Source organism: Aquarana catesbeiana, linkage group LG04 (genome assembly GCF_042186555.1).
Source record: "Aquarana catesbeiana isolate 2022-GZ linkage group LG04, ASM4218655v1, whole genome shotgun sequence".
NCBI classification, from domain to species: domain Eukaryota; kingdom Metazoa; phylum Chordata; class Amphibia; order Anura; family Ranidae; genus Aquarana; species Aquarana catesbeiana.
The window spans coordinates 161,499,811-161,515,433 of record NC_133327.1 but is presented as its reverse complement, the minus strand read 5'-3'; the positions used below and the strand labels follow the sequence as shown (position 1 = coordinate 161,515,433).

The window sequence follows — 15,623 nt, the reverse complement described above, 5'->3', positions numbered from 1 at the left end:
TAGTTTCATTTGTTTGATGGCTACCTCTAATTCAGCTGCAGATAAGGGATTTTCAAGGTCAAGTTTAAGTTGGGGGGATATTGGTTTAGGGCTGTGTCTAGAGAGGAAATCTTTAATAAGTTCAGTGCGGGTTTCTGGGTCATTCTGGGAAACTTGTTAAGGTTATACAGCTTTGAGTAAAAAAACTTCAAATTCTTTAGCGATATCCTCATTCCTGGCCAGAAGATCTCCCTTAGGATTGCGTATATGATGAATTCTGGTGGATGTTTTAGAGGACTGAACTGAGCGTGCCAGAAGGCGGCTGCATTTGTTACCATGCTCGTAAAAAATCCTCTGGCCAAGAATGTACCGCCTGCTAGAACGTTTATCTAGTTCTGCCCTAAGGAGAGAGCGAGTGTGGACTAGGTCCTGTAAAGTCGAGAGTGCCTGTGTACGTTTGTAAACCTTTTCCAGAGACTTAATCGATTCAAGAAGGGAGTTAATGGTTTCTTGATTTAATCTCTTGGCTTTTGTTGCTAAAGATATCAGCTCTCTCCGGATCACACACTTGTGGGCTTCCCAGAGGGAGATTGGAGAAATTCCCGGAGTAGAATTTTCGGTAAAGTAATTTTGGATGCGAGTGCGTATGCGATTAAGAGAGAGTGGGTCTTTGAGCAGCGAGGCATTAAAGCACCAGATTTTTGTTCTTGGATGAGTTTCAGGAAAGGATAGTGTAACCGTTATAGGGTGGTGGTCTGGTAAAAACATCGGTTCTGTGGTGGACTGTTGTAGAAATGGGAGATCAGATTGGGAGAGAAAAAAATAGTCAATTCTGGAATACTTTTGGTGTGGGGCCGAGGAGAATGTGTAGTCTTTAACTGCAGGGGACAAAGTGTGCCACGTATCGTGGAGGGTCAAGTTTTGCTGTTGAGTTTTAATCTGGCGTAAAGCTCTATATGGTAAGGCGGATTCAGGGGAACATTAAAGTCCCCCCCAGGAGAACCAGGCCTTCCTGGAAGGAAGCCAAAAGGTCGCAGATACTCCTAAAGAAAATGACCTGGTGCTCATTGGGGCAGTAAATATTCGCCAGCGTTATTGGTTAAGCTGCATATGAGCCTTTGAGGAAAATAAACCTGCCTGCTGGGTCGATCAATGAGTCCGATAGGTGGAAGTTTGCATGTTTGGAGATTAATATAGAGACGCCTTTCGTCTTAGCATCTGGATTGGTGGCATTGAAAGCTGATCGATATATGTGGTTGGAAAGTTTAGGTATGGCGTCAGAGCGGAAGTGGGTCTCTTGTAAAAAGATGAAGTGATCTTTGTGTTTGGAGAGTGATGATAGGACTTGGGATCGTTTTTCAGGTAGGTTAAGACCTTTTACGTTTAGAGATATGCATTTCAACATCAGGGATAAATTGGTTGGTGGATTTGTTCATATGATAGAGCCTGGGTACTGATTAGTAGCTAATGTTCTCGAGAGTGGACTTTGCTAAGGAGGATTTAATAGTACAAAAGAGCAGCTAAGAGGGGTGGGTGTGGGCCCAGTCAGACCTAGAGCACACAGGGAGGGGGTAAGGAGAGGGGAAGATTAGTGGGTCAAGAGGAGGAAAAAGAAATGGAGAAGAAGAGAGGATTTACAGAAGAAGAAAAGGGGAAAGAGAAATGAGAAGGAGGAGGAAGTAAGAAGAGAAAAGGGATAGGCAGTAAAACGAGAAAGAAAAGGAGGAGAAGGCCAAGAGAGGGAACAAACCAGAGGTGAAGCCAGAAATTCTGTTCCACCTAAAGGAGGGGAAACCTGGAGTGTCAGCTAGTAAACTGTAGTTATGTGAGGAGCCTACTAACACATTAACCATGTTACCACCTTAACTGGAACAATAAGCAACATGATATTAATGTTTACAGTTCTAAGAGGTACAAAGAACATAAAACATGACAGGCCAGCCATACATTATTTACGCTTAGATTCATCATTAAAGCAGAATGTGAGCAAGAAAAAGAGGTTAAGCCCTCCGTTCCTTCTCGGCAGGCTAACACCCTCTGCCAATGAGGGACAGGAAGGGTACATCTCAGGAAGGGGGATGAAGGGGGGGCAAAAGGAGGACGGGGAAGGGAGGGAGGAGGGTGGGGGGGGAAGAGGAGGTAGGATGACCCTGAACAATGAGTTTTGTAAATAACAATATATAGCAACGTGGTTTCTACTATATTAGCTGCAAGCTTAATACATCAGTGATGTAGCCCTAGCAGGTTAAATTCACTGCATATGCCCAAATTCCTAGGAAGATTGCTGAAGTACCAGGGATGTCCAATTAAATCAGATCGCACAAATTTCATCTTGCAAATGAGTTGGGTGATTGGTTTTCACTTTCAATATGTCAGGTCAATAACCATTGACAGGAGTTTATAGATCTAGTAAAAGTGTTTGAATGGGACATCCCCGATGATCAAGATAAGAAATATCATACATCATATAAGTGTTTGTATATGAGACCAAGACATCAGTTAGTCATATTACATTATAACTTACGAATACTCCCATACAGACACTGCCTGTAGAGAGTAAGGAGGGAAAGACATATGTAACAGTCTACGGTAATGTTATGCTAATGAAGAGAGGTGCGTATTCCTTAATTAATTTATAGAGTACTGGTAGACGGGAGGTCGCTAGAGTTTAGCCCGATCAGAAGTATATAGGCAAGGTCTTCAATTTTGGAGATCTAGAAGAGGGTGCTTAGTGTCATTTAAGGTAGAGGCAGCCTTAACAAGGCAGATCGTGGACAGAAAACACAAAGTGGTTAAACTCAGCATTGTCCGGGGTGCTGCTATTCAGCTGTAAACGAGCAAGGCTTGAGGGGCAGAAAAGAATCACTGCAATTTGCATAGATATGCTTCTGGAAGCGGGGGATGAAGGGAAGTGTGAGCGAGGGTAAGGGCAGGCAGGTTGTCTGTCCAGGTAGAGATACGTGTAGAAGGGTATGCATCCTATATCAGGGCGATGAGGAAGGAGTCAAAAGCTAAGGCATTTACTCACGGATGATACAGTATAGCTGGAACAAAGCAAATTATGCCTCCATGCGATCGAGTCTCGTAAGTGGCGAAGGTGAGCGATCCGGACTTCGTTGGTAGAGATCGCAGCGTGATGAATGAGCTTTTGGAGATACTGGGCCCACTTTGTGTCTGCGCGATCTCTGGCATGGGGCCTTTGGCGACGGGTGGAAAGAAACCGGGAGCCATGGTTCTGATGGGAAATAGAGCTCATACCACTCTGGAAGTTCAATCCGAGGGAGATCGAGCTGGTCGCAAAAGTTCTTTAAGTCATCCGGTGTGCGAAGTATAGCGGAGCGTCTCCTAGCGGACGCAGAGAGTGCAAAAGGGAATTTCCATCAGTATTGTATGTTTCTGGCACGAAGAGTAGCCAATAAAGGTCGCAGAGCTCTTCTATAGCGTTATCTGTGACAAATCCTGGAACAACTTTATGTCAGCACCATTATATACAATTTGTCCCCTTTCCCTTGCTTTTCGAAGGATTTCCTCCTTGAGGGGAAAGTTAACCAAGCAGCACACAATATCTCTGGGTGGCTCATTCTCCCTGGGTTGGGGGCGTAAAGCACGATGGGCCCTTTCCATACCTATAGGAGAGTCCACCAGGTGATCGATTAGATCCTTAAATATTGTGCACAGGGTTTGCTATAATGAGCTGGGATCAGCACTTTCAGGGACTCCCCGCACTTTAATGTTGTGCCGATGACCACGGTTATCAAGGTCCTCCACATGCCTGTGGAGGTCGAATAGTTGGGAGAGTTGTGAATCGTATGTGGATTGAACCTGACGAATGGCGGCCGCGTGCGTCAGGGAGGTTTATTCCACTGTTTCAATGCGGTGGGCCACCGCCTGAATGTCTGACTTTAGGTCGGTGATCGCTGCTGTCACTGTGCTTTTAATGTCTGAAGCAACTTTCTCAAGGTCAAACAGACTAGGTGGATGAGCTTGTCCGATACTGGGAGTGGAACTTCCCGGGGTCTGCATTTCGGGCAGCGCGGAAGGCGAGACCGGTGTCTGGGCCTGTGCAGCCACATGTGCGGATAGCTTCTGGGTGTGGAAGATGTCCGGGATGTTTCTGCTCAGTTGTGTACCTGAGTCCATGGCAGCGCGAGATGCAGAGGAGCTCAGGGTGGTTCTGCTCATAATAGTAGCGAGGTGTAGGCTCCCCTTTAGGCAGGATTTGGTCCCCGGGTCGCAGGAGCTATCAGCTTATGCTGCCATCTCGGTCTCCATCCAGGCCACGCCCCCTCTTATTATTTTTTTTACTAGTAATGGCGGTGATCTGCAATTTTTAGTGGTACTGCAACATTGCGGCAGACAGATGGGACACTTTTGACACATTTTTGGGACCATTGACACTTATACAGTGATCACTGTTATAAAAATGCACTGATTACTGTGTAAATGTCACTGACAGGGAAGGGGTTAACACTAGGGGGCGATCAAGGGGTTAAATGTGTGTTCCCTAGGTGTGTTCTAACTGTGAGGGGATAGGACACATGGAGGAGAAGACATATCGTTGTTCCTACTTAGTAGGGACAAACAATATGTCTCTTCTCTCCTGACAGAACAGGGATTTGTGTGTTTACACACACAAATCCCTGTTCCTGCTCTCGTGCATGCGATTAGGATCCCCGCCGCATTCGCCTGCTATCGCCCTTAAAGGTACAGACATACCCATACGGCGATTCACGTGGACAAACCACTTGGCCGCTGTATATCGGCATGAGCCGGTTGACAAGTGGTTAATGCACAGTATAATGGAAAAAACGAACGGTTAACGCTGCGCTCGAAAACAATATGTGAATAAAAAATTGAAGTAAATCAATTAAATAAATCTCGTGACCACGTCTACTAGTGACGAAACGACGTAGGGAGGAGGAGCTACGCCCTGACGTCACCGCTAAGTCCCGGAAGCATACGGGTTTTCTGTTTACACTATGTGGAGTTTTCTTGTCTTTTTGGTATAATACCGATACCTGTGGATCCTGTCTGCTGACCATCTTTGCTGACAGTTTGGAGATCAGGGCTTGCCAGTGGGATCCCGGGCTGGGGTTGCAGCCATCCGCCTTGTGTGGTCCCCTGTAACAAGGGACCAACACTTTCTGGTAAGCGGCAGTATTTCTCAGTGGTGGAGGAGATTCTCATATTCCACTAGTCACTTCGGTGTGAACTTTAACCATTCATCACTGTGGACTCACCTTCACTATTGGAATTTCTGATGTTCACCCATACAGACTGTGTTTATCTATGGACTGATTCTTATGGATTTTGTACCATTTTAATTAACAATCATCATTTTCAATTTTCATTTACTTTTTTCACTTGCACATTTGGTGTATAATCACGATATGGGTTGCTAAATACACTCATCGTAATTTGTGGATATCAATATGCATTATTATATATTTATGATATGGGTTGTTTGATTTTCATGTAATATTTGTTTGCTTTTCATTTTTGCAAATCTCATTATCTAGCGCGACTTTTCACTCTATCTTCAAATAAATAAAGCTGCCAGCACCAAAGAGTTAATACAGATTCAGATCAGTGGAAAATATGGGGTGGGTGCAGCGCTAGTATCAGTGTGAGTAAAAAGAAAAAGAAAAATTGAAATTCATATCAGATATTAAGAAGTGGTGATAAACCTGAGATAGTGAAATTGGAAAACTAAAGCAGAGTCTCAATATCTGAAATATAAGAGACTAAGAATCAATATTACATTTATAATAAAGTGAACCTATTTAGGTATTCTGAAACTCTATAAATGACAAATGACATATACAATTGTAAAAAATATTATATTCCAAAAGAATAATAAATTGAGTGAAATCCACAATATTGTTCAGTGAAAAAACACAATAAAAAAAACATGAAAAAGAAAAATAAATGTTTGAACTAGAGCAAAGTCCCAAATAAAATAGACAATGATCAGAAGATATCCATGCAGGTATGAAGACACAATATAGGTCCAAAGCTGTGAAGAAAAAGACCCTTCTTCCAAACAGCCTTTACACCCAGAGTGAGTATGTAGTCTCCTTACCCGCAGAAATGACCACAACAGCAGTCTCACCAAGCACAGGAAATTCGGTCTCCCAAAAACCTATTTGCATACCCCAAACTGCTGGATCCTTGTCACTCAAAGACATAAACAAAAAATGCGCCCATAGTGCAGTACTTAAAAAAATAATTTATTGTATTCAAATAGAGTGCACTTACGACATAGAGCTGATATACACGCGGTGTGTCAATAATTGGATTAGCGCCGTCTCCTCGGGCTTCCTCTGCCTGCTACTCATTTTACCATCAATCTCCGAAGAGACAAAACGTGATGACGTCAGTAACATAGGCCCACCCTAATTCACAGTATAACAAGCACCTATAGCACAATGTAAAAGGGAGAGATTAGAAAGGCTTTATAAAGAAATAAAAATCATAATGCATTACATTTTACATAGTTACAGGTTGAATAAAGACACTGGTTCATTCAGTTCAACGTGTGTGTGTCTGTGTGTTTATGTCACTATCATAGATCATAGATCATAGAACACTATACTAGATAGCTTGGTGGGGTCCCATGGATGTGGGTACTCCTACCATATCTATCTTTAAGGGGTGGTTGCAATACTTTTGTACCTTGCTTTCTATAGCCAATAAATCTTTGTATTGTTTACGCTTCAGGGTGTGTTTTTGGTTATTTAGTTTATTATTTTTCTCCTTTTTCCCATACAGTACTTTAATTACACCCCCGACATACTTGCGGTGAGTGCTACCTATTGTATACTCAGACGGGAATCCCATTCTCCACTCTTTTTGATCGGTGGTGTCATTATCACACATAATCTTGCTTGGCACAAGCTGAAATAGGGTCAGCCACCTCTCAGCCTGCTCCTGAAGAGCTACCATATTCTCTGTGTGTTCGGTCTCACTGGCAAAATAGCTCCTATACCACGACAGTATTTTGCCTGGCCTGTTGCATAGGCTCTGGGTTTCTTGAGGAGAGACTGGGGGTTCTGAAGAGTCACCAAGAGGTGACTATTCAGTCATGACCACCAAGGTGCAGGACATGGGACAACATCACCAGCTTCAGTGCTGTGCCCTATCCCACATTCATCCCAATAACCCAATTTACTCAGTGGGCCTTAAAAGTAATGTAACATCCTACCCTACTTGATAAGCCTCTAAAACTCCTTGTCAGATTTCCCTCCCTCTCATTGTGGCTAGGGATGAGCTTCGTGTTCGAGTTGAACCCGTGTTCGAGTCAAACCCATGTTCGACTCAAACATCGGCTGTTCGATCGTTCGTCAAATTTCGAATGATACGGACCGTTTGCGCCAAATTCGTGTGGCGCGTCACAGCCCATAATTCACTGCGGCATAGCAGTGCATTGCTGGCTGATGATTGGCCAAGCATGCACTATGACCTGCATGCTTGGCCAATCACAGCGCCATCGGGAGAGAGAGCTGTAATTGGCCAAAGCCAGAGTGGATTTGGCCAATTATGGCTCAGGGGGTTTAGAACACGCCCCACACTATATAAGGCCGCCTGCACGGCGGCCCTGTGTAGTGTGTTCCGGAGTGCTTAGAGAGAGAGAGAGACAGTGTCATTTCATTTGAGTTAGCTAGATTAGGCAGGACAGTCAGTGAGTTAGCTGCACTTACAGTGTATTGTGTATATATATGCATCCCAGGTGTTGCATATATATATATACACTGTATTCAGTTTAGCTAGATCTGTTCCTGTTATCTTCCTACTGACAGGCAGGCTTGTCTTGTTACAGTATTTACAGCTACCTGAAGAAAATTGCTGGTGTTCTTTTGATCCTATTAGTACCACAGTCAGGCAGCTAGACTATTTACAGTTAGTGTAGTGCGTCCTCCTCACAGTGTTCAGTTAAAGCTACAAGTTAGTTTAGTGTGACCTCTGCACAGTGTTCAGCTAAAACTACAAGTTAGTGTAGTGCACAGTGTTCAGCTAAAGCTACAAGTTAGGGTAGTGCATCCTCCTCACAGTGTTCAGCTAAAACTACAAGTTAGTTTAGTGTGACCTCTGCACAGTGTTCAACTAAAGCTACAAGTTAGGGTAGTGCGTCCTCCTCACAGTGTTCAGCTAAAACTACAAGTTAGTGTAGTATGACCTCTGCACAGTGTTCAGCTAAAGCTACAAGTTAATGTAGTGCGTCCTCCTCACAGTGTTCAGCTAAAACTACAAGTTAGTGTAGTGCAACCTCTGCACAGTGTTCAGCTAAAGCTACAAGTTAGTGTAGTGCGTCCTCCTCACAGTGTTCAGCTAAACCTACAGGTTATTTTTTTGCAAGCTCTGCAAAGTGTTCAGCTAAAGCTACCTGTAGAAGGTTGGTGGTGTTTTCCTGATCCTATCACTACTGCAGGCAGCTAAATAAGCTACAAGTTAGTGTAGTGCGAGCTCTGCACAGTGTTCACCTAAAGCTACCTGTAGAAGGTTGGTGGTGTTTTCCTGATCCTATCACTACCGCAGGCAGCTAAATAAGCTACAAGTTAGTGTAGTGTGAGCTCTGCACAGTGTTCACCTAAAGCTACCTGTAGAAGGTTGGTGGTGTTTTCCTGATCCTATCACTACCGCAGGCAGCTAAATAAGCTACAAGTTATTTTTTGGCGAGCTCTGCACAGTGTTCACCTAAAGCTACCTGTAGAAGGTTGGTGGTGTTTTCCTGATCCTATCACTACCGCAGGCAGCTAAATAAGCTACAAGTTAGTTTTTTGCGAGCTCTGCACAGTGTTCAGCTAAACCTACCTGTAGAAGGTTGGTGGTGTTCTCATACTACAGGCAGGCAGTTGATTTTGCTAGCTGCAGTATCAGTACATATATATATATATATATATATATATATATATATATATATATATATATATATATATCCCAACTTAGTGCAGCTACAGGCCATTAGTATGTCTGGAAGGCCAACAAGGAGAGGCAGACAGTCACAAGCCAATAAAAGAGGGCAAGCAGGATCTGTGTCTAGAGGCAACAGTGCTGGTCGTGGAGACGGTGCATCCTCATCAGCACGTGGTCGTGGGACACGATTGGCCTTTTTTTCGGCAGCTGGCCATGTTGAGCCACAACATGCAGAAGACTTGGTCGAGTGGATGACCAAGCCATCCTCATCCTCATCCTCTCTCACCCATGCTCAGGGTACTTTGTCTGGCAAAGCAGCAGCCTCTTCCCTCGGCTCAATGTCATCAGTGACTCCTTCCCTAGCCCCACCATGTCCTCCTGAGGAGTCCCTCTAACTGTTTGACCACAGTGTTGGGTACATGCTCCAGGAGGATGCCCAGCATTTGGAAGGCTCTGATGATGATACTGAGCTAGATGAAGGCAGTAACGTGAGCACGGACAGAGGGGGTGCCCAAGAGGGACAGCAATCTGGCAGTCATGCTCCCCCTGCTGCAGCATACTGCCAGGTTTGCTCCAGTGATGAGGAGGGAGGGGATGATGAGGTCACTGACTCAACGTGGGTGCCTGATAGGAGAGAGGAGGAGGAGGCACATCACCAATGAGGCAGGATGCCCTCCAGGGGCCAGCCTAAGGGCAGTGCACTGACTGCATCACACCCCAAAGCTCCGCATATGCAGGGCACTGCAGTCTCTGCGCGTTATTCAAAAAGTTCTTTGGTGTGGGCCTTTTTTGAGATGAGTGCATCAGATCGCACCGCTGCTATTTGCAACATATGTCTCAAGCGTATCTCGCGTGGCCAAAACATCTCCGGCTTGGGCACCACATGCTTGACCAGACATATGTTGATCTGACATGCAGTTCGTTGGCTAGCCTATCTAAAAGACCCACACCAAAGAACAAAGAGGACCTCTCTTGCTCCTCATCAGCTGAGATCTCCAACCCCACTATACCTTCAGTCCTCTCTGAGACCTGCACTGAGAGGAATGAAGGTGTAGAATTAGGTGTGTCACAGCCAAGTACTTGTGGGCAATCTGCTTTCGGTACACCGATGTCAGATTGTACCAGGCAAATTTCCCTGCCTCAGCTGCTGCACCACCGAAAGAAGTTCGCTCCCAGCCATCCACATGCCCAGCGGTTGAATGCTAGCTTGGCAAAATTGCTAGCACTTCAACTGCTGCCTTTTCAGTTGGTAGACTCTGCCCCCTTCCGTGAGTTTGTGGAATGTGCGGTTCCTCAGTGGCAGGTACCCAAACGCCACTTTTTCTCACGGAAGGCGATTCCAGCTCTCTACCGGCATGTGGAAGGCAATGTCCATGCCTCGCTGGACAGGGCGGTCAGCGGTAAGGTGCATATTACTGCTGACTCATGGTCCAGCAGGCAGGGACAGGGACGTTACCTAAGTTTCACCACGCATTGGGTGACTCTGCTGGCAGCTGGGAAGGATGCAGGACAAGGTGCAGTAGTGTTGGAGGTTGTTCCACCACCATGCCTCCAAAATGCCACTACTAATGATTCTGACACACCTCTCTCCTCCACCCCCTCCTGTTCTTCTTCCTCCATGGCCTCTTGCTGTGCTTTGTCCTCGGAACCAGTGGTGCTCCCTAGGCGTTCAAGGGGCTACGCAAGTACGCAGGCCAAAAGATGCCATGCGGCATGAGCTGGTGTGCTTGGGGGACAGGAGCCACACTGGGGCAGAGGTTCTGTCAGCTCTGCAGGGGCAGGTTCAGAGGTGGTTGACGCCACACCAACTTAAGGCAGGAATGGTGGTTTGCGACAATGGCACTAACCTCCTCTCTGCCCTCCGACAGGGACAAATGACCCATGTGCCCTGTTTGGCTCACGTCCTTAACTTGGTGGTGCAGTGGTTCTTGGGCAGGTACCCGGGCTTACAGGATGTCCTGAGGCAGGCCAGGAAAGTCTGTGTGCAATTCCGCTGGTCATATAATGCCAGTGCTCGGCTGGTGGACCTCCAAAAGAAGTTTAACCTGCCCAAGAACTGCCTAACCTTTGACATGCCCACCAGGTGGAACTCAACGTTGGCCATGCTGCAGCGGCTGCACACGCAGCAGAGGGCCATCAATGAGTACCTGTGCGACTATGGCACCAGGACAGGGTCAGGGGAGCTTGTTTTTTTTCCCCACACCAGTGGGCCATGATCAGGGATGCATGCACTCTCCTGTCACCATTTGAGGAGGCCATGAGGATAGTGAGCAGTGACAGTGCATGCATCAGTGACACTGTCCCCCTTGTCCACCTGTTGGAGCACACGCTGCATGGAATAATGGACAGGGCACTTGAGGCAGAACAGAGGCAGGAAGAGGAGGACTTCCTTACCTCTCAAGGCCCCCTTTATCCAGACAGTGTTCCTGTGTGCCCGCCGATCACACAGGAAGAGGACGAGGAGGAGGAGGAGGATTGTGTCAGTATGGAGGTGGAGCCTGGCACTCAGCATCAGCAGCAGTCTTTAAGGGATCAGTCCCAAGAAACACATTGACTTGTACGTGGCTGGGAGGAGGTGGCTGCGGACCATGTCGTCCTTAGTGACCCAGAGGACTGCGGACCAAATGCCTCAGCAAACCTATGCTGCATGACCTCCCTGATCCTGCAAAGCCTGTGTAAGGATCCTCGTATTCGTGGTATCAAGGAGAAGGACCAATACTGGCTGGCAACCCTCCTTGATCCACGTTACAAGGGTAGAGTTGCGGACCTTAGCCGTCGCAGAGGGAGCAGAGGATGAAACATCTTCAGGAGGCCTTGCAGAAAGGTCTGTGCAACGCGTTCCCAGAGACTGGGAGGTCACAAACTCCTGTTTCTAGACAACGTGTTGCTGAGGCTTCGGTCAGTCAAAGAAGGAGCGGTGGAGAAGGTGGCCATCTGACTGATGCGTTCAGACAATTTTTCAGTCCGCAGCCCCAAGGTATGATCGGTTCCAGCAACCATCGCCAGCGTCTGCTTTACATGGTGCAGGAATACCTAGGGGCAAGATCTGACTTGGACACCTTTCCCACCGAAAATCCTCTGGGTTACTGGGTCTTGAGGATGGATCACTGGCCAGAGCTTGCACAGTATGCAATTGAGCTACTGGTCTGTCCTGCATCCAGCGTTCTTTCGGAACACACATTCAGTGCTGCTGGAGGCTTTGTAACCGATCACGGGGTGCGTCTGTCCACCGACTCGGTCGATCGACTGACCTTCATAAAAATGAATCAGTCTTGGATCACCACCAGCTACCAAGCACCTGATGCTGATGTAACCAAATAATTTTTTTTTAAATCTCAGATCCCTTCAAAGACTGCCTATGCTGATGCTGAGTGACTATCCTGAGTAATTATCCTCTTCCTCCTCAATGATCACGCTGATAGTGTAACAAGCCCCTTGCTCACTTGGTTCCACTCTCCCGACACTCCTCTGCAGCTATAGAATCAGATTGCAACGTCTGATGGTTCGGTCATCCAATGCTCTGAGACTAGAACTACAGCTCTGTGCCATTCTAGTTCAGTTGTGATAGCTCAGAACAAACACCAGGCAGGCTGTATGTAAGTTCAACCAGGAATACATCTTAATTGACAAAATACAGGCTTTTATACACTCAAAGTGTAGGTGCAGACCTCCTGCTCATATTACTCTAACAATACAGCTGTAACCTAATTAACATGAGCTAATTAACTAATCCCTTTAGACAGACTAGATGACTCAGACATGACCGTTAGGCCAGACTGGCCGTCTTGTAGTTCAGAAAATCCAATCAACATTATCACAATCAACATAGACTCTTCTTCACACAATAGCAGAGTTAATTAACACAAATAACAATGGGGATCTAATGACTCTTAGATCCCATAGTAGACTTATTTACAATACACCTTTTAGCAGACAATAGACAGACAGGTGTTGGAATTTACATCAGCATCTCCTAACAGTATCTGTTTCAGCATTATGAATCAGCCACTATTCCAATATGGCAAATCTAGGGTCCCCAGAGTCTGTGTGTCCTGGGGGACCAGGACCCGAATCCACAGTAATACCACCTCAAGAGTCTCCAGGCATACAGCTCACAAAGAGCACCATTCCCCCAAATGCAAGGGCCCCCGATCGATCGGCAAGAGGCTAGCATACAGTCCCCTCCAAAAGTCTCTCTCCCGGCTAGGTCTGTCACATTTCTCACCTTTTGGCAGGAGACTAACACAGGAGGAGACCCCAGATGGGTTGACTCCGAAGTTAGTCAGTAGTTCCAGTCCTCTAATGCCTGTACCCACACAGTACCCCAAACAAATTGTTCCAAACAAAGCATTACTCACCCAGCCAACCTCTGCCTCTCTCAGAGAACATATCTGCCGCTGGGGAGAGGCCTGGACTGGCCCTTCTCCCTGGAGCCCTTTCTGCCGCTGGAGAGAAGACAGGGTGTCTGGGCTCACTCCGTCATGCTGTTGGGGATCTGGGCCGACTGCCCAGCATCCCTGGGGTATACAGGTGGACACTGAAGTCCCATCCACCTTCACAGGACATCCATCCTCTGTTAGTTGAGGGCAGAGTCCAGCAGTACTCGGCCCTGTTGCCAGCCCTTCTGCTGGAAACCCCACACCATCTGCTCCGGCTAACTGTTGGGGAGGAATGACGAACACCTCCTCTCCCTTCTCCCCCTGTATCCTGACCTGCTGCTGGGACGTGACCACCTCCTTCTCACCCTGAGCCTCCGTAAACCGCCGCAGGTGTAGGGCAGAGATCTTGGACCCTCTGTCCAGTTTCCAGCGCTTCAGCTGGGGAAGTTTCTTGTGACTTCACAGATACTTCTGTTGGTGCTGGGCAGAGCATAGTGAAGTTTGGCCCTAGTAACAGCTCTTCTGCTAGAGGCTCACCAGGTTGTTCTTCCTCAGCAGAAAAGTCTATCAAATCCCCTGTCTCTGCAACTGGTGTCTGGGTATAAAGGTTCACCATCTCCTCTCCGTGGAACCCAGAAGATGCTATCAGTGCTGGGCAGAGGTTAGCAGAGCTCTGCCCTGTTGTCAGCACTTCAGGTTTGGGAACGGCAATCTTCAGATTTTCCACTGCCGATTCTCTGGCATTCTGCTGGACAGGCACATTCCTCCATCCAAGATCATCCAATGCAGAAACAGGTTCATCAAGGTCAGTCAGCACTTGCTGCATCCGCCATAAGACCTCCGCCTCCATAGCTGCGGGTGCAGGTTGGCAAAGCACACCGTTACTCTGCCACATTGTCAACTCTTCAGCCAGGATTTCAGAGTTGTCAACTGGTATTTCCTGATAGTCCCAGGCAAAGGGAGCACCACCCTGCTGCTGAGCAGAGTCTAACAGCTGTTTGTAGGTGATCTCCAACTCCCATTCCTGAACAGCCAGAAACTCCAAATCTTCCAGTGTCCAGTGCACTTCTGAGACATTCAGTCTCCGCTCTCTGTGCTCCATTATTTCCTTCAAACGCCACTCCCGATCACTTCCAAAGTCAGGGTCCATGGACAGCCTCCAGTATAACAATCCCAGGCCATTGTAGTCAAAGCCTTCCGTGGGGCTGTCATCCGCTGTCCATGGGCACACTTGGGCTACATACCACTGGAGGGCTCTGTAGCTCTCGTCCAACCGCATTTCTGCCCGGATCAGCCTGCTTAACTCGACTGTCCACTCCTGGTTCGGCTGTTCCCCCAAAAACAGCATTCGCACTTCATACTGCGACCAGTACCTCACATGGATGGAGGGGAGAACTTTTCCCTGGTGTCGCTGCTCGCGGGCTAGCGCTTCCTTCCAGAGCTCACAGCGGACAGAATCAAACCATCCTAGCAGGACCTGCTCTGATACTGGTCCTCTGTGCTGTATCTCCTCTCACAACCTCCTTCTGAATTCCTCATCCATGGTGGCTGGTATTTCTCCTCTCCTGCTATCCTGCCACCTTGGATCCAGGTGATGGTTTGGATGTGTTCACGGCAAGGAAGCACGATCCCACCATTCCCTCCACGGCTCTCAAGTAAGTCTTTCAGCGTGGCTCTCCTGCAGGCTGGTTTGGAGTGTCCCAGTAACTGGAGAGCAAATCCCACTGCTGCCACCAATGTAACGAGCCCCTCGCTCGCTTGGTTCCACTCTCCCAACACTCCTCTGCAGCTATAGAATCAGATTGCAACGTCTGATGGTTCGGTCATCCAATGCTCCGAGACTAGAACTACAGCTCTGTGCCATTCTAGTCCAGTTGTGATAGCTCAGAACAAACACCAGGCAGGCTGTATGTAAGTTCAACCAGGAATACATCTTTATTGACAAAATACAGGCTTTTATACACTCAAAGTGTAGGTGCAGACCTCCTGCTCATATTACTCTAACAATACAGCTGTAACCTAATTAACCTAATTAACATGAGCTAATTAACCAATCCCTTTAGACAGACTAGATGACTCAGACATGACCGTTAGGCCAGACTGGCCGTCTTGTAGTTCAGAAAATCCAATCAACATTATTACAATCAACATAGACTCTTCTTCACACAATAGCAGAGTTAATTAACACAAATAACAATGGGGATCTAATGACTCTTAGATCCCATAGTAGACTTATTTACAATACACCTTTTAGCAGACAATAGACAGACAGGTGTTGGAATTTACATCAGCATCTCCTAATAGTATCTGTCCCAGCATTATGAATCAGCCACTATTCCAATATGGCAAATC

General features: G+C 46.9%; 1 long non-coding RNA gene across 2 annotated transcripts in view; it reads right to left on the bottom strand.

Moving 5' to 3' along the window:
- Positions 1-6,242: 6,242 nt before the first annotated feature.
- The window catches only part of LOC141141436 (uncharacterized), a 95,625-nt gene continuing 86,244 nt past the window's right edge, over positions 6,243-15,623 (bottom strand). For both annotated transcript variants that reach the window (XR_012244077.1, XR_012244078.1), the window contains exon 6: positions 6,243-6,397. This is a non-coding gene — a long non-coding RNA (uncharacterized lncRNA). The remainder of the gene's footprint in view (positions 6,398-15,623) is intronic.